General features: G+C 35.7%; 2 non-coding genes across 2 annotated transcripts; both read left to right on the top strand.

The window, feature by feature from the left end:
* The first annotated feature begins 3,100 nt into the window (after nt 1–3,100).
* LOC140828749 (small nucleolar RNA R71) lies at nt 3,101–3,211 on the top strand. Its single transcript, XR_012117315.1, has one exon. It is a non-coding gene; the product is annotated as a small nucleolar RNA R71 (small nucleolar RNA).
* Nucleotides 3,212–10,151: 6,940 nt separating this feature from the next.
* On the top strand, nt 10,152–10,258 carry LOC140828746 (small nucleolar RNA R71). Its single transcript, XR_012117313.1, has one exon. It is a non-coding gene; the product is annotated as a small nucleolar RNA R71 (small nucleolar RNA).
* Nucleotides 10,259–22,444: the final 12,186 nt, after the last annotated feature.

The following is a 22,444-nucleotide window of genomic DNA, read 5'->3' as shown; positions in this document are numbered from 1 at the left end:
AGTTGAATAATTTATTTGGGCACTATTTAAGGTTCTACTAGCATAATAGATTGCATAAGGTTTTCCTTCTTTTCTTTGTCCTAACACAGCTCCTATAGCATAATCACTTGCATCACACATTAATTCAAATGGTAAAGACCAATCTGGAGGTTGTAAAATAGGTGATGTAATTAAAAGATTAATTATTTTTTTAAAAGAATTTTCACATTTTTGAGTCCATTCGAATTGTGTATCTTTTGTTAAAAGATTTGAAATTGGTTTAGATATTATGCTGAAATTTTTTATAAACCTTCTATAAAATCCTGCATGACCCAAGAATGATCGAACTTCTTTGACCGTTTTTGGTGATGTTAAATTAGAAATAACATCAACTTTGGCTTTATCAACTTCAATTCCTTTTTCAGATATCACATGTCCTAAGACAATCCCAGATTTAACCATATAATGACATTTTTCCCAATTTAAAACAAGATTTTTTTCTTCACATCTTTTTAATACTTTTTCTAGATTTTTAAGACAATTTTCAAATGAGTTTCCAAAAACAGTTATATCATCCATAAAAACTTCTACATATTCTTCAATCATATCACTGAAAATACTTAACATGCATCTTTGAAAAGTAGCCGGAGCATTGCATAAACCAAATGGCATTCTTTTAAATGCAAAAGTTCCGAAAGGACAAGTAAAAGTAGTTTTTTCTTGATCTTCTAATGATATAGGTATTTGATAATACCCCGAATACCCATCAAGAAAACAGTAATAAGAATTTCCTGCTACTTTTTCTAAAATTTGATCTAAAAATGGTAGTGGAAAATGAACTTTTCTAGTTGCATCATTTAATTTTCTATAATCAATACACATACGCCAACTAGATGGAATCCTAGTTTGTAATAACTCTCCTTTTTCATTTTTTATAACAGTGATGCCTGACTTTTTAGGTACTACTTGTGTTGGACTTACCCATTTACTATCTGAGATTGGATAGATAATTCCAGCGTCTAATAGTTTTAATACTTCATTCTTAACAACTTCTTTCATATGTGGATTTAACCTTCTTTGCGGTTGTTGATACGTTTTAGTATTTTCTTCCAAGTGAATTTTATGTGTACAAATTAAAGGATTCATACCTTTTATATCTTTCAAAGTCCATCGAATTGCATTTTTATATTTTTTAAGTAATTGAATTAAATCTTCTTCTTGATTTGGTAGAAGAGTGGAAGAAATTACAACAGGAAATGTTTTATTTTGACCAAGAAATACATATTTCAATTCTAATGGTAAAGCTTTTAATTCAAGTTTTATATTATCATCTTCTTTAAAATTATTTTCAGACTCCAAACTTTCTACTGAAAAAACTTCACATTGTTGATTTAAGTTTTCTTCTTGTATATTTTCTTCCACAATTGTTTGAATTTCATTATCATCTTCATTTTCATTTTCATTAATACTTGGTTGTTTACATAAATTAAACACATTAAGTTCTAGAGTCATATTTCCAAAAGACAATTTCATTATTCCATTTCGACAATTAATTAAAGCATTTGAAGTTGCTAGAAATGGTCGTCCCAATATTACTGGAATTTCATTATGTACTTCTATTGGTTGTGTATCCAAAACAATAAAATCTACTGGATATATGAATTTATCAACTTGAACCAACACATCTTCTACAATACCTCTAGGTATTTTGATTGACCTATCCGCCAGTAAAAGAGTAACAGAAGTGGGTTTTAATTCCCCTAAATTAAGTTTTTCATAAACTGAATAAGGAAGTAAATTCACACTTGCTCCCAAATCCAACAAAGCTTTTTTAATTTTATTTTCTCCAATAATACATGAAATTGTTGGACAACCAGGATCTTTATATTTTAAACTAGAATTGTTTTGAAGAATAGAACTTACTTGTTCAGCCAAGAATGCTTTCTTCTTCACATGCAATTTTCTCTTCACAGTACATAAGTCTTTTAAAAATTTTGCATAGGAAGGTACTTGTTTAATAGCATCTAATAATGGAATATTTATCTTTACTTGTTTAAAAACTTCATAGATATCAGAATCACTTTTTTGTTTTTTATAATTTGTTAATGCATGAGGAAATTGTGGAGGTTTATTTGAGTCATTTACTATTTTAGATGATTTATCATTCACCATATTATTCTTAGAATTTAAGGTATCATCATTCTCAAAAGTATCAAGATTATCATCCTTACTCTTTGATTTTAAATGATCATTGTTTTCATTAATATATGGATCATTAACTATTTTACCACTTCTAAGGCTAATAACAGATTTTATTTGATCAATTTTTTCATTTTTTAATTCTTGATTTTGATTTTTAGGATTAGGTTGAGGTTGAGATGGAAATTTTCCTTTTTCATGAATATTAAGTGCAGATGCAAATTTCGCAAAAGTTTCTTTCAAATCATTCATAGATTGACTGTTTTGAATATTGATAGACTCTTGCTTTTGGATAAATGCATGAATTACATCTTCAAAGTTTTTTCTTGGAGGTGTAACATAAGGAATATAACCTTGATGATTTTGGTTATTTTGAAAATATTGTTGTGACGGTTGTGCATTATTATCATTCCTCCAACTAAAATTAGGATGATTTTTCCATCCCGGATTATATGATTGTGAAAAAGGATCTAGTATTGGTTTTTTATAATTGTTAACATAATTTGCTTGTTCATGGAGACATTCTTTAAATGAAGGTAATGTTGGACAATCTTTTGTAGCATGATCATGTGTATCACATATATGACAAACAATTTCTTGAATACTTTTTAATTGACCACTCTTTTTCATTTCTAATGACTCAATTTTTCTTGCTAAAGATGCAAGTTTAGCTTGAATATCTACATCATCTTTGAGATTATAGATACCACCCCCATTTGTTGAATTATTGTTTTTAGTTGTTGGTGGTTCTATTGTACCTATATTATCCCAATTTTGAGCATTTTCTGCTAATGAATCCAAATATTCCATAGCTTCATTTGGGTTTTTATCTTCAAAAGTTCCATTACACATGAATTCTATCATTTGCCTATCTTTAGGTATAAGACCTTCATAAAAGTGAGAAACTATTCTCCATGTTTCAAAACCATGATGTGGGCATGTATTAAGTAATTCTTTATATCTATCCCAACATTGATAAAATGTTTCTCCTTGTTTTTGAGAAAAAGTTGTAATTTGTCTTTTAAAAGAGTTTGTTCTATGGGAAGGGAAAAACTTTTTGAGAAATTGTTGTTGCATTTCTTCCCATGATCTTATTGAACTTGATCTTAAATTTTGTAGCCATGTTTTAGCTTTATCTTTTAAAGAAGAAGGGAAAAGCTTTAATCGAACTATATCCATGCTACAATTTTGATCATTATAAGTGTTACAAACTTCCTCAAATTCTCTTAGATGCAAATATGGATTTTCAGAATCTAAGCCATGAAAATTTGGTAAAAGTTGAATAATTTGAGGTTTAAAGTTGAAATTTGATGCGTCAGGAGGAAAAACTAAACAAGATGGGGCACTAGTTCTAATAGGGTTCATATGGTGCCTAAGTGTTCTTAATTGATCATGTTCTTGATTATTATTATTATTATTATTATTATTATTATTATTATTATTATTATTATTATTATTATCATTATCTTGATTATTTGAAGTATCATCCATGTTTAAATTATTTTCAGATACTCGAATAAGTCTACCACTTTTTTTTCGACTCCAAACACTCATACAAGTAAAAACACACAATACTTATAAATAAAACATAAATAACAAATATAAACTTAATTTATACCTCCCCGGCAACGGCGCCAAAAACTTGTTACTACTTAAATAATAATTCACCCAAGTGTAGGTTGTCTGCAAGTAATATATTTCGTAAGTACGAGATCGATCCACAGAGAGGTTATTTTGAGTTTAAATTTATTAATTTATAGATTACCAAATGCAAGACTGAAGTTTACAAATTATAAATATTGTCAAGGCTTGAGGATTTATTCTTGGTTTATGTAATATTGTTTAACTAAAAGTGAAACAAAAGAAACTACCATAAATAATGGTTCCAAGAAAATTAAACACACACATAATCTAATATAGTTCCCACTATAGAAAATACCGAATTAACCGATATTTTATATATGGTACCTATGATTATAATTATAACTATATAAATAAATAATTGCATAAATTAAATGTTAAATTAAATCATTATATTTCATTTAGAACAACCGGCAGAGCCACGCTATTGCCTAAATGAAATATATTGATTTAATAAGTTAGTTGCGGTAAAGTAAAAGTTAGTTGCAATAAAGTAAATGTTAGTTGCGGAAAAGTAAAAGTTAGTTGCAAGAAAGTAAATGTTAGATGCGAAAAATAAAAGTTAGTTGCGAAAAAGTAAATGTTAGATTGTTAGATGTTAGTATTAAGTCATAATATTTCATTTAGAACAACCGGCAGAGCCACGCTATCGCCTAAATGAAATATTATGATATTATTATATAAATATACATATATATATATCTATATATATATAATAATAAGTGATGAAATATTTATTGTATCAAAATTAAACAACAAATCAAGATAACCACTTTAATGGTATCAAGCATTTGATGTAAATTGATAACAACAAATAATTCATTTTTATACCTACAATAAAAATAAGTTAGCTAAATGAAAAGATATAAAGAAATAATATACAAAATATAAACAATCTTACTTCACCAAGAATGCATCCTCTTCACCTTGACATAATAGATTTAGCTTGCCATGAACTTACTTTTGATCAACACTAAAATATCACTCATAGTTGAGAAAATGAAAGAAAATATATTTAAACTTAGAACTTTGATACACACTCACACTATATTTTACAATGAGATAGAATGATTCTCAAGCTAGCACAAGGCCTCTATTTATAGGCCAAATGAGAGAAAGAGTCAAAAATTCTATTAATGCCATGTAGTTGTAATAGTATTCTTTGTCTCCTCAACTCCAATTCCATGTCCCTTCTTTCAATGCCTTGTTCCATGACTTTTCTCACCACTTTGACTCTGATTAAGGCCACAAACATGTGGGGAATTTTGTGTAGATGAGTTTGGCCACTTGATTCACCTCATTTGGATAAATATTGAAATAGTTATGAATTTTTTACTAAATGATGGTCATAGTAAAAGTAAATGTGTCCTCCTTTTGATCTTTGCACAATTTGATCATCTTAATGAGCTTTTTAGGCAATCATGTCTTCTGCAAAGTTGTAAATAACTTCTCAAGGATTCCAACCATGTTTGAGTCACCTCCATTTGAATTTTCTAGCTTGAGTTATCATTATTTTACCAACACGTAAAAAACCTGAAAATAAAACAAATTTAGTAAGACATTTAAATATAAACAAACAATACTAAAATAACATAATTTATAATTTTAATGAAACTTAAAATTTTAAAATACAGGTTTTAACATATAATAAATTATTAATTTTAAGTTTCATCATCGAGTGACTCCAATTTGTGGCTCAATTTTGCCACCGATATAGTGCTTCAATCTTTGAGCGTTCACAGTAAATGTCCCTTCCTTGCCATCATGCAACACCACTGCACCCGATGGGAACACCTTGGCTATAGTGAATGGTCCTGACCACCTTGACTTTAGCTTGCCCGGAAAGAGTCGTAAGCGAGAATCGTATACCAACACCGCTTCACCCACTTTGAATTCCCTTCTTATAATGTGTTTGTCATGGGCTCGTTTGGTGCGTTCCTTGTAAGATAGTGCAAGATCATAAGCTCTTCCCCGAAACTCATCTAACTGATTCAACTGCAGCAATCGTTTTTCACCTGCAAGAGCAAAATCAAAGTTTAGTGCTTTGGTCGCCCAATATGCTCTATGCTCTAATTCGACTGGTAGATGACATGCTTTACCAAAAAGCAACCTATATGGTGTAGTGCCTATAGGTGTTTTAAAAGCAGTACGATACGCCCACAAAGCATCAACTAACCTCACCGACCAATCTTTCCTATTGACACCTACCACTTTCTCCAAAATTCGCTTTATCTCTCGGTTCGACACTTCCACTTGACCACTCGTTTGGGGGTGATAGGGGGTAGATATCTTATGTGTGACACCATATTTGCTCAAAAGTTTTTCAAATAGTTTGTTGCAAAAATGCGTGCCACCATCACTAATGATTGCTCGTGGTGTTCCAAATCGGTTAAAAAAATTTTTCTTTAAAAATTTTAGGACCACTTGAGCATCATTAGTGGCATACGCTTCCGCCTCTACCCACTTAGACACATAATCCACCGCAACCAAGATGTATTTTTTCGTGAAAGAACTAGGAAACGGTCCCATAAAGTCTATCACCCACACATCAAAAACCTCACACTCCATGATATTATTTAAAGGCATTTCGTGACGGTTAGAGATGTTACCAGTCCGCTGGCATTTATCACAATGTAGCACATAAGAACGAGCATCTTTAAAGAGAGTTGGCCAATAAAAGCCACTTTCAAGTACCTTGGATGCCGTCCTTATTGGTCCGAAATGACCACCTACCTCACAGTCATGGCATTGGTTGAGAATTTGATCAAACTCTTCCTCCGCAACACACCGTCTTATCATGGAATCTGCACAAATTTTAAACAAAAACGGTTCCTCCCAAAAATAGTATTTCACGCCAGAAAAGAATTTCTTTCGTTGGTGAAACGATAGGTTTGGTGGAGGTGTGCCTGTGACAAGAAAGTTAGCGAAATTTGCATACCATGGACAAAGTTTCATCTCAAGCAATTGTTCATCGGGAAACCAGTCATCTATATCATCGTCACTGCCCTTAATTCTAACATGCTCAAGCCTAGACAGGTGGTCAGCAACTACATTTTCCACACCCTTTTTATCTCGAATTTCGAGATCAAATTCTTGCAATAATAAAATCCACCTAATTAACCTAGGTTTCGCATCTTTCTTAGCAAGCAAGTATTTTAGGGCAGAATGATCTGTATACACATTTACTTTAGACAGAACAAGGTACGAATGAAATTTGTCGAAAGCAAATACTATAGCAAGCAATTCCTTTTCAGTAGTAGCGTAATTCAATTGAGCATCATTTAAAGTCTTACTTGCATAGTAGATGGTATGAAATACCTTGTTCTTCCTTTGAACCAGCACCGCACCAACAGCTGTATCACTAGCATCGCACATCACCTCAAACGGTAGCTCCCAATCAGGGACAGTCAGAACAGGTGCTGTCACCAAGCTTTCCTTGAGTATCTCGAATGCATGCAGACAAGTAGAATCAAAATTAAATTCAGCATCTTTCATCAACAAAGAGGATAAAGGTTTAGCAATTTTGGAAAAATCTTTAATGAAACGCCTATAAAAACCAGCATGCCCTAGGAAACTTCTAACTCCTTTTATTGATGAAGGTGGGGGTAAGTTTTTGATTGCTTCCACCTTGGCTTTGTCAACCTCAATTCCATTCTCTGATACCTTGTGTGGTAATACAATCCCCTCTTGAACCATAAAATGACACTTCTCCCAATTCAACACCAAATTGCTCTCCTCACATCTAACTAACACCAAGTTCAAATTCTCTAAACATTCATTAAATGAGGAGCCAAAGATAGAAAAGTCATCCATAACGATTTCAAGGAAATTTTCAGTCATGTCATGAAAGATAGCGGTCATGCATCTTTGAAATGTTGCAGGTGCATTGCATAAACCAAAGGGCATACGCCTAAACGCATAAGTACCATAAGGGCAAGTGAAAGTAGTTTTCTTTTGGTCCTCAGGTGCAATTGTGATTTGATTGTATCCCGAATATCTATCTAAAAAGCAATAAAATTCATGACCTGCTAATCGTTCAATCATTTGATCGATAAATGGCAAGGGAAAGTGATCTTTACAGGTTGCATCATTCAATTTACTATAATCTATGCACACACGCCAACCCGTAACAGTTCTAGTGGGAATCAACTCATTTTTTCATTAGTAATAACAGTAATCCCACCCTTTTTAGGCACACATTGTACAGGGCTTACCCACGCACTATCAGAGATAGGATAGATAATACCTGCATCCAGAAGTTTAATGGTTTCAGCTTTTACTACCTCTTGCATCTTTGGATTGAGTCTCCTTTGTGGTTGTGCTAGAGGTGAGTATTTATCTTCCATCAGAATTTTTTGCATGCAGATCGAAGGACTTATCCTTTTTATGTCTGAAACCTTCCAAGCGAACGCCCCTTTATGCCCCTTGAGGACTCCCAAGAGCTTACTCTCCATGTCATCTGTCAAAGAAGAGGAAATAATAACAGGCAATTTATTATTTTCTCCTAAATATACGTACTTGAGATGTGGAGGTAGTGGTTTGAGCTCCAAAGTAGGTGGCTCCTCTAGGCTTGACTTTTGAGGCATTAAATCTTTTCTGTCTCCCAATTCCTCTAGTCTAAGCCGCACTTGCTTTCTCCAAGGTGGAATGGCATTCAAATGAGCTACCATCTCCATCTTTTCCTCGTCTAGCTCGTCCTCCTGCTTTTCAGTAGTGAGAGTGGCCTCCAATGGTTCTTTCAATCCATCCTGCACAAAATCACAAACGAGAGAATCCAAGACATCAATACGAAAGCAACTATCATTGTGCATTGTGTGCTTGAGAGTATTGAAAACATCAAAAATAATTTCTTCTTCTCCAACTCTCAGTCTCAATTTCCCCTCCTCAACATCAATCAGTGCTTTCCGTGTAGCCAGAAACGGTCTCCCTAGGATTAAAGGCATCTCTAAATCTTCCTCCATGTCAAGTACCACAAAGTCTGCAGGAAAAATAAACTTATCCACTTTCACCAGAACATCTTCGATAATCCCACGTGGATACTTGACAGATTTGTCAGCCAGCTGCAACGACATCCTAGTTGGCTTGGGCTCGCCTAATCCCAGTCTCCTAAACACAGAAAAAGGCATCAGATTAATACTCGCACCAAGATCACATAGAGCTTTATGAAATTAATGTCACCAATAATGCAAGGTATAGAGAAACTCCCTGGATATTTTTGCTTAGGAGGCATCTTGTTTTGAACTAAAGCAGAGCAATTTTCGGTCAAATTCACCGCCATATGATCTTCTAGCTTCCGCTTATTTGCTAAGATATCTTTCAAGAATTTTGCATACCTTGGCATATTCAATAAAGCATCAGCAAAAGGAATGTTAATACGCAATTTTTTAAATATCTCAAGAAATTTACCAAATTGTGCATCTAATTTAGCTTTCTTCATTGCTGCAGGAAAAGGTGGAGGGATAACAATTTTATTTTGTGCAATAGGTGTAGATGTAGAGTTAGAAGACTTACCTCCTCGAGTTTCCACCTCATCCTCACCGTGCTTGGTCTTTTCCTCATTAGACTCGAGTGCTTTCCCACTACGCAATTCCACCGCCTTCACATGTTCTCTTGGGTTAGTTTCCGTGTTGCTTGGCAAAGCTCCTTGCTCCCTGTTAGCAATCAACTTAGCCAATTGTCCAATTTGATTCTCTAACCCTTTTATGGATGCATCTTGGTTCTGAAATCTCGTCTCTGTTGCAGAAATAAATTTAGTCATCATTTGCTCTAAATTTGATTTCTCCTCCCGAGGCGGTTCTGGCTTGAATCCTTGGTGCATCCCATATGGTGGACCTCTTTGTTGGCGATTTTGGTTGTTTTGACCTCCCCATGAAAAGTTTGGGTGATTCCTCCATCCCGGATTATATGCGTTCGAATAAGGGTCATTTCTGGGACGGTTCTGGAATCCCACTTGTTTTACCGGTGCTCCCTCAGGCACATAGAATGGATTGCCATCTTGGCAATCCTGCACATCATGCTCACCCCCACACTTATCACAGAAAATTTCTTGCAGACGCATAGCCGATCCACTCATGCTCATCCCATCAATCTTTTTATTCAACGCCTCTAACTGTGCTGAAACCGCCGCCAGATCATTAACTTGATTAACTCCAGCACCTCGTCTCTGCCTATCAGACTGAGGATGATAGCTACTAGTAGCCATTTCCTCCAATAACTCATATCCTTCCTCAGCCGTTTTTCTCAGTAAATTACCACATGCAGCAGCATCTATCATGGTACGGTTAGGAGTAATCAGACCGTAGTAGAAAGTTTGAACAACTAACCCAAGCGGCAGCTCATGGTGTGGACATCTCCTCAACAAGTCCTTGTAGCGCTCCCATGCCTCGTAAAGTGACTCGTTCTCATATTGAGCAAAAGTAGTAATGTCGGCTCTAAGCTTCATAGTCTTCGACGGAGGAAAGTACTTGATTAGGAATGCCTTTGCCACATCCTCCCATGTAGTAATAGACCCTACAGGCAAACAGTTTAACCACGACTTAGCTTTATCTCTCAGTGAAAATGGAAATAAACGCAAACGAACAGCATCATCAGACACGCCATTAAACTTAAAAGTATCACAAATTTCAAGAAATTCATCTATATGAGAGTTAGGGTCGTCAAGTGCACTTCCCCCAAATTGGACAGTGTTCTGAATCATCTGAATGATAGCTGGCTTGATCCCAAACTGATTAACTCGGATGACTGGTCTTACGATGCTTGGACGTGCTCCATCAAGCGACGGCTGTGCATAATCCAACATCGGTATACGCCTTGGCTCCTCTCTTTGTTGATCGCCTTCCATTCTTTCCTTCGCTCTTTGCTGCTGTAGTCGACGTCTAGCTGTGCGTTCGATCTCGGGGGTCAAAAGGCTCAAGCTTACACTCGAGTGATCTTCGCATGCACCACAAGAAAAATATGCAACACAATGAGAGTATCAAATAACAATAAAATAAATAATACTAAAGAATATAAATGAAAAATAAAAATTTGTGAATCAACAGTCCCCGGCAACGGCGCCAAAAACTTGATCGAGCAAAACTTGCACAGTGAATAGTCCCAAAATTTATTTTATAAAAGAAAGCTCGATTTAAATATCGCAAGTGCACGATAGTCAAGTTATAATAAACGTAAGTGAATACGAGTATCGATCCACGAGGACTGTGTCACACTCTTTTTATTTTCAAGTAAAATTTCTTTAGCAACGATAAATTGATTTCATGATTGAACTAATGTAGAATAAACAATTCAAATAATTAAAATGCAAAGAAAACGTGTTCAAGAACGCAATGATTAATTTGGATTAAATCAAATGAGAAATGAATTTGTTGGGAAATTATCAGTTCACCTACCACTCGTGTTTAACAAACTACACTCGTTTTTTACTCGTGCATTCGACGGAATTCCCTAGACTAATTAATATACTCTGTCGAGCTATATTAATACTAATCAAAAACATGCAGTACTCAAGTGTCCTCAAATATTTAACAGTTCAAGATTGCATTACATTCTATGGAATCCACTAGCTTTCATCCGGGTGAACTATCACTATCGACACGTACCCAATTCCGTATATCTACTAAAATTGTAAATCCGTGGTTTATGCTATTTGATCGTATTTTTAATTATTCTATCGAAATCATTAACAACATGAAATAATCAAAAGAAGTTAGCTAGGCTTCGATTGAAATAAGAAAGAACAATAGCATAAACAAATCACTAATAAAAACGTCGAGAAATAATGTTAAACAACGAGTACGGGGTAGGATCCCCTCAAATCCCAACAAATCTAGAGTTTTAGCTACTGAAATTCATGATAAAAACCACAATCAATGTAAGAAATCAAATACTGAATAATGAAAATACTAAAGATGACGACGGGTGACGGCCACGACGCGTGGAAATCTCGAGGTCTTCGAAATCTCCTTTGCTCCTAGCCTCCTCTCCAAGAAAAATGATGAAAAGTCTGATAAAGTGTGAAAAACGGCTGCTGATCTCGTGTGTTAGGTTTACGTGTAGGATAGAGTCCCTCAAAATTTGGAAACAAATCTTTCTCAATCTCGCTTCTCGCTAGGACGGTATATTTTGACCGCCCTAGCGAGTGGTCCTCGAATAAAGTTCCTCGATCATATCCCATGTTTCGCTGGGGCGGTCACTTTTGACCGCCCTAGCGAGACACTCGCGCAAAAATCCTCGGCCAGACCACAATGCTCGCTGGGGCGCTCAAAAGTGACCGCCCTAGCGAATCCTCTTCGACATTATGCCCAAGTTTCTCCCACTTTTTGGTTCAATTCCTACAAAATCACCACAAAATACACGAGGTCAGTCAAATGCTAAATAATGCTAAAAAGATGCAAAATTAAACTAAACAAACTAATATGATGCATGAATGCGACTCAAAACCAACACTAAAAACACGTAAAAACGAGTCCTATCAATGCTCTGATACCACTGTTGGAAATCGGTTTTCTCGTTTCCAAGGCACAACGGAAGTTTTAAAATTTTAATTTGACATTCAAATAACGTCTTTGGACATTCGTATATTTTGAACAATAATAATCATTCATAGGGCGTTTATGAATATAACTTGAGTGAATAAATCACTTACATTCAACATTTGAGTTTAATATTTTAAACTTTCAATTTTTCATAAGTTCAACTCCTTGAAATTATTGTCTCCAAATTTTAATTATATTAAATTCAACTTCTTGAATTTAATATCTCATAATTGTATATAAATTCAGCTCTTTGAATTTATTTTCTTAACGGGAAAAAAAGATCAAGTAGTTGTGTAATGCCCGAGAATTTGATTACCGTAATCTGAAATGATTTGGGTATAATTACGTAATCTGAAATTAATCTGAAATGATGATTAATTGAAGTGATTATAGTCGGCCAGTCCAAGACCAGATTGGGCCAAGAATATGAATGATATGAGTTTTGGGCAGAACAATTGGCGCCCGAGCGGTAGAAAGTAACCGCCCGAGCGCCAAAGCTCAACATGGTGTGTTTCGGGCAGAGGAGGTGGCGCCCGGGCGGTAGTTTTTGACCGCACGAGCGCCAACGATACATCGTGAGGGCAGAATACCTCGCGCTCGGGCGGAAATTTATTACCGCCCGAGCGCCGAGCAAAATGGAGGAAAAGTTGACACGTTGAGTTACATGCAACGTGCATATATATATGTGTATATACAAACCATTTGCCTCAGAATTAAAGAAATGGCCGAGGAAGATTCACGAAAATCCTTACGCCTTTTATTTCAATCCGTCCGTCAGATTTTGAATTTGAGTACAGTACCGAGTTCCTATCAATGCAGGCTACAACTTGACGTAAGTTTTGCTACGTTCTGACATGTTTTGAAATTATGATATTGTCCGAATTGAATATGATTCATATATGATGTTCTTGTCATGTTAGACATCATAGAATCGAAGTCAGAATGAGAAACAGACTGCTTATGAAATTGTTATGATTTTTGAAGTCGATTTGACTGAGAATTCATATCAGATATGTATGGTTATTGAGATTATGACTGATATCGATATTGATTATGAGTTCTGGTATTATATCTGTGATGTTTGGACTGACAAGGTTATCCAGACAGTATTGTTATGCCGTCGAAACATCAGTCAATTGATATTGATCAGATTCAGTAGTGATTTCGATTATATCGTGATATCGTCGATATGGATTAGATTGTGTCTTGACTTGACATTGATCAGATTATGTGTTGATTTGAGTATTGATCAGAACAGGTATTGAATTGAGTTGTTTATTGATATTATATCTGTTCGGTATTGTTATTACCAGATTGAGAATGGACCGAGATAGAGTCGGGAATTCTTCTTCTTCTTTTGAGCGAGAAGATAAAGGTATAAATTAATGTTGAGTTGGGATTGCACAACGCGAGGAAGGTTTGACTCGAGTTTCCCTAAATCACATACTTTATTTTATTGCATTGTTATTTGCAATTGAATACGATTGATATTTTTGGTCTATGGATTTATAGACAATGTATGTCTTGAGTCATAAGCGCATATGCTTAGTCGTAGACATTTCATCTTGTGACAAAAGGGCCGGATAGTGAGGACTCGTCACTGGCCCATTGCACTTTGTCACAGGACATGATATTGGTGATAGGACCACAGTCCATGACGGTTAGGTCAGGACACTGGATGTTTGGTTATATCGGCGTGGATAGAACTGGAGTCTTTTCTATTACTGTTGGTCGATATAGGAATACCACATCTGGAAACCGGGATCCCTAGGCTAGGATTGAGTCTAGTCTAAAACGTGGAGTCACGAGTTTGAGTGACAATTATATTGATTCATATTTATTGATGTTGATTATGTTCCTGAATATGGTTCATGTTCCTTGTTGTTCCTGATATTGGTACATGCTTAGAATAGAATTTATTCTGGATATTTAATTATGTTCCGGATTAGGGTACATGTATAGAATATGATTTATTCTTGTTATGGATTGATATCATGATTTTGATATATGATATGATTTTTAATATATGCTTTTATATTGTTTATATGATATCATGTATACATGATTTATACTGGGATATTTATATCTCACCGGAGTTATCCGGCTGTTGCCTTGTTTTGTATGTGTGCATGGCAACAGGTGGGCTAGGATCAGGGTCAAGAAAAGAACGAGGCTGGACTAGATAGCGTGGAGATCCGGGCTTTGAAGCAACTTAGGATTCAGCACTAACTTGTAGTTGAACCTAGTTGAATTATTGTAGATAACATCAGATTTGTATGTTTATGTCTAATATGTAATTTGAATTTAATTACATTATGTTCCCGCTGTGTATTTAAAAAAAAATTAAAAAAAATAAAAAAATTTAGACCTTGTTTATTATAAATCATTAAATAATTCCTAAAGACAATTAAGGAATGAATTAGCGTCCGGGTCCCCACAACAGGTGGTATCAGAGCTGTAGGTCCTTGAACTATAGGTTCCTTAGCACTGAGATAGAGAAGAGTGAGCGGGGTAGAATGAGTTTTCTTTCCTTGCATGTAATTGCTAGCATGTGATTGATTATAATGTGGAATTACATGATGTATGCTAGCATGGTATTATGTTTTATTGCCTGGATTTATATGGCATAGAGATGCATATAATGTTGAAATCACATTGTATATGCTAAGATTTCAGTATGTTTTTACTGTATATCAAGCTACATGTTACCTGAATATCTGAGTTGATTTGGTAATATGTATTATTTGGAACTGGATCAGAACCAATTCTTGATCAGATGTAAGCTGATCAGGATTGGGATTGAGACGGATCTGTCTCTTGTTACTACTAACGTCTGTGATTATCAGATATTCCTCCTAGAAGGATTCTAGAAAGGGGTAGTACATCGTATGATCAGATGGATGTGTCTGAAACTCTGATGGAAACACAGATGATAAGGTTTCAGTCGTTTCAACCACCGAGTTTGAGGGGTGTTGAGGTACCAGCTGATTGTGAGACTTGGCTGGAGGAGATTGAGATGCTGTTTGAATTTCTGGGATTCACAGATGAGTGCAGAATTAAATTGGTTGGGAATCAACTACGGGAAGTCGCTAGGAGTTGGTGGCTGATAACCCGGGAAGCCATGGCACAGCGTGGTTTCACGATTACGTGGAAACTTTTCAAAATGGAATTTTATCAAAGGTTTGTACCTCTATCATATCGAGAGGACAAAAGTGCAGAATTTACAAATTTGAGGCAGGGTCCATTGAAGATTGATGAATATTTGGCTCATTTCTTCACCTTGTTAAAGTTTGGTCCGCAAGTGGCTAGAAATGATACAGCTGTAGCTGATCAGTTTATCAAGGGCTTGAATCCAGAAATACGCACCTTGGTAACTGTGAGACAACCGAGTAATTTTACTGATACTCTGAATCGAGCCAGAAGAGCAGAAACCGTTCTAATGAGACAAAAGGAAGCTTTATATGTTCTTCTAACACCGATACCACAACAACTGCCTTCTAGAATCGAGATTAACAGTAGCAGTGGTGGAAAGAAAGAGATGTTGAAAGTTCAAAAGAAGCAATTCAAGAAGTTTGGGAGCGGTTCATCTAGCTCCAGTGGCTCTAGTCCGAATTATACTGGAGTTTATTGCAGGAATTGCGGTGGGAGACATTCCCCGGAGCTATGCCACGGAGTGACTGGTCGGTGCAACTTCTGTAAACAGCAAGGACACTTTGCTAGAGTCTGTCCACAGAAAGGTGCCCGAAGATCTCAGGGAGCAGGATCATCTGGGGTGGTGATCGAGGAACAGACCCAGGACATACTGGATGATACAGTGACAGGTATTGATATTTTATGATTATATTGCATATGTATTGATATATACTAATGCATTATTTACGATTATCTTTGACTGAGTTGCATTGATATACGTTGTACCTGTTGAGTCTGTATTTACTGTAGTATTGATTCTTTACCAGTTTGGGGAAAGAATTTGATATCAGTGATATTCTGCAATATATTGTATACTGCAGTAAGTTGAGAATAAGATTGAGTTAGACTAGCTTATACTTGTATTGTCTGATGATGACTGCGTGATTGATAGTGATATATAGAACAAGTACAGAGCTATTATAGAGTCTTGCCAGGAAATGGCAAGATTTGGACCTGAAATGGCCAAAGAATGAATGATATACGGTAAGGATTCTTGATTTTGAATTCCTTGATATCTGTATTATATAAGATTCGATGATTATCGAAAAGAATGGAGTAATTCCTCATATATTCAGTTGATTACTGAAGATGAGCCTATCAGGGATTGATTTACTAGTAGCAGGAAGTTTGCTCTAGTCGTGCAGATGAGATTTCAGGTTGTCCTGTATCAGGGAGAGTGACTTCGGCCTTGATGTGATTCCAGGTATTGGTTTCATTTTAGAATTTCTTATAGACTGATACTGATTGAATTGAGAGAATTGAGATATCAGTGGAAAGATTTATTGCCTGAAGAATTAGAGTTACATCTGATTATGTGTTTCTCTGGAAAATCCTTCAGTTCTGATTATGAGTTGATAAATCCTGTGCTCGGAAGTGTTCTGATGATTTTATGCTCGGGTTATCTATGATTTTGTGATATATTCGTAGCATATGATTGAATGAATTGAACAGTTGAAAATCGTATTGAACATTCTGGGAACTGAGATTGTTGTATACAGAGATGTTCGTATATGAATCTCTATTGTAACAGATTGTATTCAGAGTCTATGATATCTGATGATAGTATACTGATTGATTGTGCACAGTAAGACCGTGATCAGTGGCTGAGAACGACATTGAATATGGCAGAATTTTCGAAACGTCAGAAATTGCATTCTAAGCAGTTATTAAATCAGTATTGTGTATTGATATTCTGAATCTGATCTGATATTGTTATCATTCTGAATACGTGTTTGATACCGATTGTTATGAACCGTTGAGCTTCCATACAGTTCAGTCGAGTCAGAACTGATTTTGAAGATTAAAGCAGTTCAGAAGTTTGATCAGACTGTCCAGAATTTGATTTTGATAGTCAGAACCGAATACCAGGTAGGTATTTTCTTTAATTTATATTATTAACTGATTTGTTTGTGTCAGATATTCGAATTGGAAATTGACAGGTATTGTCAGATGCACACAATAGTAGATTCAGTACTATTCTGGTAACAGGAAATGTGTGATAATTCGAATAGACAGTTTTGAAGTAAACAGATGGAATCAGTTATGTCAGAATATGTATTGAAATGTCTAAATCGCTGACAGATGAAGACAGACAGATAGAAACTTTTAAATTACTGATCTTGATTTTTGATTTCTAAATAGAAATGGGAGTACATTTCTATGGATAGTGTGATGACACTACTGTAATCTTGCCAAGATAGTGGCTATGATTGAACGATTGTTCAAATCTGCATAGGTTATATTGTACAGGATGACTTACAAATATGACCAGACGACTGAGAGGTATGTCAGAAACGGGAGTCAGATTGTATTGAATGCCAAAATTGATTTTATCAAACTGTGATTTTCGTTTGATTTTATACTTTTGGCTGAGTGTATGACATGATTTTTCATCTATGATTTATAGATTGACGGATAGTCGGAGTGAACTATCCTGATACAGGAGGATATCCAGGAAATGTAGTGCTGGATTATAGCACTAGTTGACATGATTTATTGTCACTTTTGAAGTATTGCACGATAATAGCTATTAGATGAGTATCGAAATAGCTTGAGTTGAAGCATTGTACAATGAGAACTGTGAATTTCCTTCTTATAGGAATGATATTGCAGTAATGCCTAAGATTAGAATTAAAGGGAACAAAAATCTGATAAGAAAAATGAAACTTATTCAGAAGAAAATGGAAACAACTCAGAATAAAGAGATTAAATATGCTAACGTCGGACGATGACTGTTAGTATTTGAAGCCGAAGATTGAATATATCTTTGGCTAGGATTAACAAATTTGGTAGCAGATGCAAATACTGATTTGTTATGAACTGGAGATTGGCATATACGGATGTTGTATAGCCATTGTTCTGAGATTGATTTTATCACGAGTGATGTTGTTGATATGAGCTTATTGCAGTTTTGTATATCTCCTTCCTGTATCTGATGTGAGATATGATATGATTATAATTTTAACACGAGTTGAGTGTTTGTGATTTCGGGGACGAAATCATATCTTAGAGGGGGAGAAATGTAATGCCCGATAATTTGATTACCGTAATCTGAAATGATTTGGGTATAATTACGTAATCTGAAATTAATCTGAAATGATGATTAATTGAAGTGATTATAGTCGGCCAGTCCAAGACCAGATTGGGCCAAGAATATGAATGATACGAGTTTTGGGCAGAACAATTGGCGCCCGAGCGGTAGAAAGTAACCGCCCGAGCGCCAAAGCTCAACATGGTGTGTTTCGGGCAGAGGAGGTGGCGCCCGGGCGGTAGTTTTTGACCGCCCGAGCGCCAACGATACATCGTGAGGGCAGAATACCTCGCGCTCGGGCGGAAATTTATTACCGCCCGAGCGCCGAGCAAAATGGAGGAAAAGTTGACACGTTGAGTTACATGAAACGTGTATATATATATATATATATATATATATATATATATATATGTGTATATACAAACCATTTGCCTCAGAATTAAAGAAAGGGCCGAGGAAGATTCACGAAAATCCTTACGCCTTTTATTTCAATCCGTCCGTCAGATTTTGAATTTGAGTACAGTACCGAGTTCCTATCAACGCAGGCTACAACTGGACGTAAGTTTTGCTACGTTCTGACATGTTTTAAAAATTATGATATTGTCAGAATTGAATAGGACTCATATATGATGTTCTTGTCATGTTAGACATCATAGAATCGAAGTCAGAATGAGAAACTGACTGCTTATGAAATTGTTATGATTTTTGAAGTCGATTTGACTGAGAATTCATATCAGATATGTATGGTTATTGAGATTATGACTGATATCGATATTGATTATGAGTTCTGGTATTATATCTGTGATGTTTGGACTGACAAGGTTATCCAGAAAGTATTGTTATGCCGTCGAAACATCAGTCAATTGATATTGATCAGATTCAGTAGTGATTTCGATTATATCGTGATATCGTCGATATGGATTAGATTGTGTCTTGACTTGACATTGATCAGATTATGTGTTGATTTGAGTATTGATCAGAACAGGTATTGAATTGAGTTGTTTATTGATATTATATCTGTTCGGTATTGTTATTACCAGATTGAGAATGGACCGAGATAGAGTCGGGAATTCTTCTTCTTCTTCTGAGCGAGAAGATAAAGGTATAAATTAATGTTGAGTTGGGATTGCACAACGCGAGGAAGGTTTGACTCGAGTTTCCCTAAATCACATACTTTATTTTATTGCATTGTTATTTGCAATTGAATACGATTGATATTTTTGGTCTATGGATTTATAGACAATGTATGTCTTGAGTCATAAGCGCATATGCTTAGTCGTAGACATTTCATCTTGTGACAAAAGGGCCGGATAGTGAGGACTCGTCACTGGCCCATTGCACTTTGTCACAGGACATGATATTGGTGATAGGACCACAGTCCATGACGGTTAGGTCAGGACACTGGATGTTTGGTTATATCGGCGTGGATAGAACTGGAGTCTTTTCTATTACTGTTGGTCGGTATAGGAATACCACATCTGGAAACCGGGATCCCTAGGCTAGGATTGAGTCTAGTCTAAAACGTGGAGTCACAAGTTTGAGTGACAATTATATTGATTCATATTTATTGATGTTGATTATGTTCCTGAATATGGTTCATGTTCCTTGTTGTTCCTGATATTGGTACATGCTTAGAATAGAATTTATCTGGATATTGAATTATGTTCCGGATTAGGGTACATGTATAGAATATGATTTATTCTTGTTATGGATTGATATCATGATTTTGATATATGATATGATTTTTAATATATGCTTTTATATTGTTTATATGATATCATGTATACATGATTTATACTGGGATATTTATATCTCACCGGAGTTATCCGGCTGTTGCCTTGTTTTGTATGTGTGCATGGCAACAGGTGGGCTAGGATCAGGGTCAAGAAAAGAACGAGGCTGGACTAGATGGCATGGAGATCCGGGCTTTGAAGCAACTTAGGATTCAGCAATGACTTGTAGTTGAACCTAGTTGAATTATTGTAGATAACATCAGATTTTTATGTTTATGTTTAATATGTAATTTGAATTTAATTACATTACGTCCCCGCTGTGTATTTTTTTAAAAAAAATAAAAAATTTAGACCCTTTTTATTATAAATCATTAAATAATTCCTAAAGACAATTAAGGAATGAATTAGCGTCCGGGTCCCCACAAGTTGTGTGACCCTCAATGGTTCAATGATACAGATAGTCGTGGGTTCACAACTCTTAGTGATTCAGGACATTGTCCTTTATTCGGGCTTACCTTAATTTTCCACATTCTATGTACCAAAATTTGATCATGAGAATGTCAGAAATAATTTTTTTTTATTCAACCCATCGAATCATGGTAAGACCATCTAGTAGCATCACCCCATGATTCTCTAGGTATATGTAACGTACCGAAAATTTGAAGGGTCACGTAAACCACATGCATGCAAGTTATTAAATTTCTTTGGTATTTTATTAAATTATTTTAAATCATAAAATGCATATTTATTTTATTAATTTGAGTTTATTATTTTTATGCATTTTATGCATTACTATTGCATGATAGAATTTATTTCACGAAATTTTAAAGGTATATGCATTAAAGATTTTTAATTTTCATTTCGCGCTCGAACGAGGAACGGAGACGGGAGAATTTTCAGGAAAATTGTTTTTATTACATGATTTGTTTTTAAATATTAATTTAAGCTGTCTTAAAGGTATTTTTCAAGAATTCAGATTTATTGGGTATTTTTAACCGTAAGATTTTAATTTTTATCGGTACGCAAATTTTACTGAATCTGAGAAATTTTTGAGGGTTCGGCTAATATTTTCAAAATCTTTCCAACACGAAATATTTTTCGAGAGTGTGTTTGGATTTAATGGGTCTACTTTTAATTTTTTTTGGACTTAAAATTCTTTTTAAACTCTTAAATGACAATTTAGACCCATTATCTATTAATTAACTAATAACCTAAACCTACCCTACACCTAATAAATTGAAGCAACCGACACTCCTCTCCAATCACTCCATTCTCACTTTCAGCAGCGGGTTCACAGCAACCATCTCCAGCATAACCATCGGTTCCATTAGCTTTCACTTGTTCTTGCATCAAACAATTCCCCGGCACGTTCGATCTTCGTTATTCTTGCGTGAAACATCATCAGGCACGCATTGTATCTATTTTTTCTGCATCTCACATGTTATATATGCTGTTGAATGGGTTTGTGCAAGAAACTTTCAATCCAACCATGTGTGAGTAAGATTTTCGGGTTTCATGTGAACATTGCATTTTTGTGCTTCAATCCTCACGGTTTTCTTGTTGTTGTGCAAGGGGACTGTCGGTTGCTGGTGTTTAGGGCCGAGACATGTCATAATATAGAGGGAAATAAGGCTGGAGTCGGTGCTGGATGAAGATTGGTGTAGATCAAGTGTGGTGTCTCATTTTGGTACGGCTTTGGGGAAGATTATGTGCAAGGATTCGACCAGCAGTGCAAGGACTCAACCGTGCCATGGACCAGACCCTGATGGGTCTGAGACAGGGCCTGGAAGGGCTCGACACCTGCTGGAACAGCCCCCAAGCGCGATCGAGCTAGTGGGTGATGATAGGTTGCGGTTGTGCTCCTTGGTGTCTAGCAGTTGTGGGCTTTGCGCAGCTTGTATGGGGCTGGGGCCATGAGTCTAAGGTGTCAAGTAGGGTCCCAAGATGGTCAAGGGGAGGTCGGTTCGTGGCTGGAACCGCTGGTTGAAGGCTAAGAGTGTATTATTGGAAAGTATGAGGGTTAGGGTTCGAAGGGAGCTGCTGGAAATTTCCAACGGTTATTGGGGATGTTTTCTTGGGTCTTTGAGGTCTGGAAGGATTGGTCTAGGAGCTGTTAGGATTCGTTGAAAGTATGG

Source organism: Primulina eburnea, chromosome 3 (assembly GCF_022965805.1).
Source record: "Primulina eburnea isolate SZY01 chromosome 3, ASM2296580v1, whole genome shotgun sequence".
Lineage (NCBI taxonomy): Eukaryota > Viridiplantae > Streptophyta > Magnoliopsida > Lamiales > Gesneriaceae > Primulina > Primulina eburnea.
Note: the sequence above shows the minus strand (reverse complement) of the source record. Positions and strands in the feature narration are given on the sequence as shown.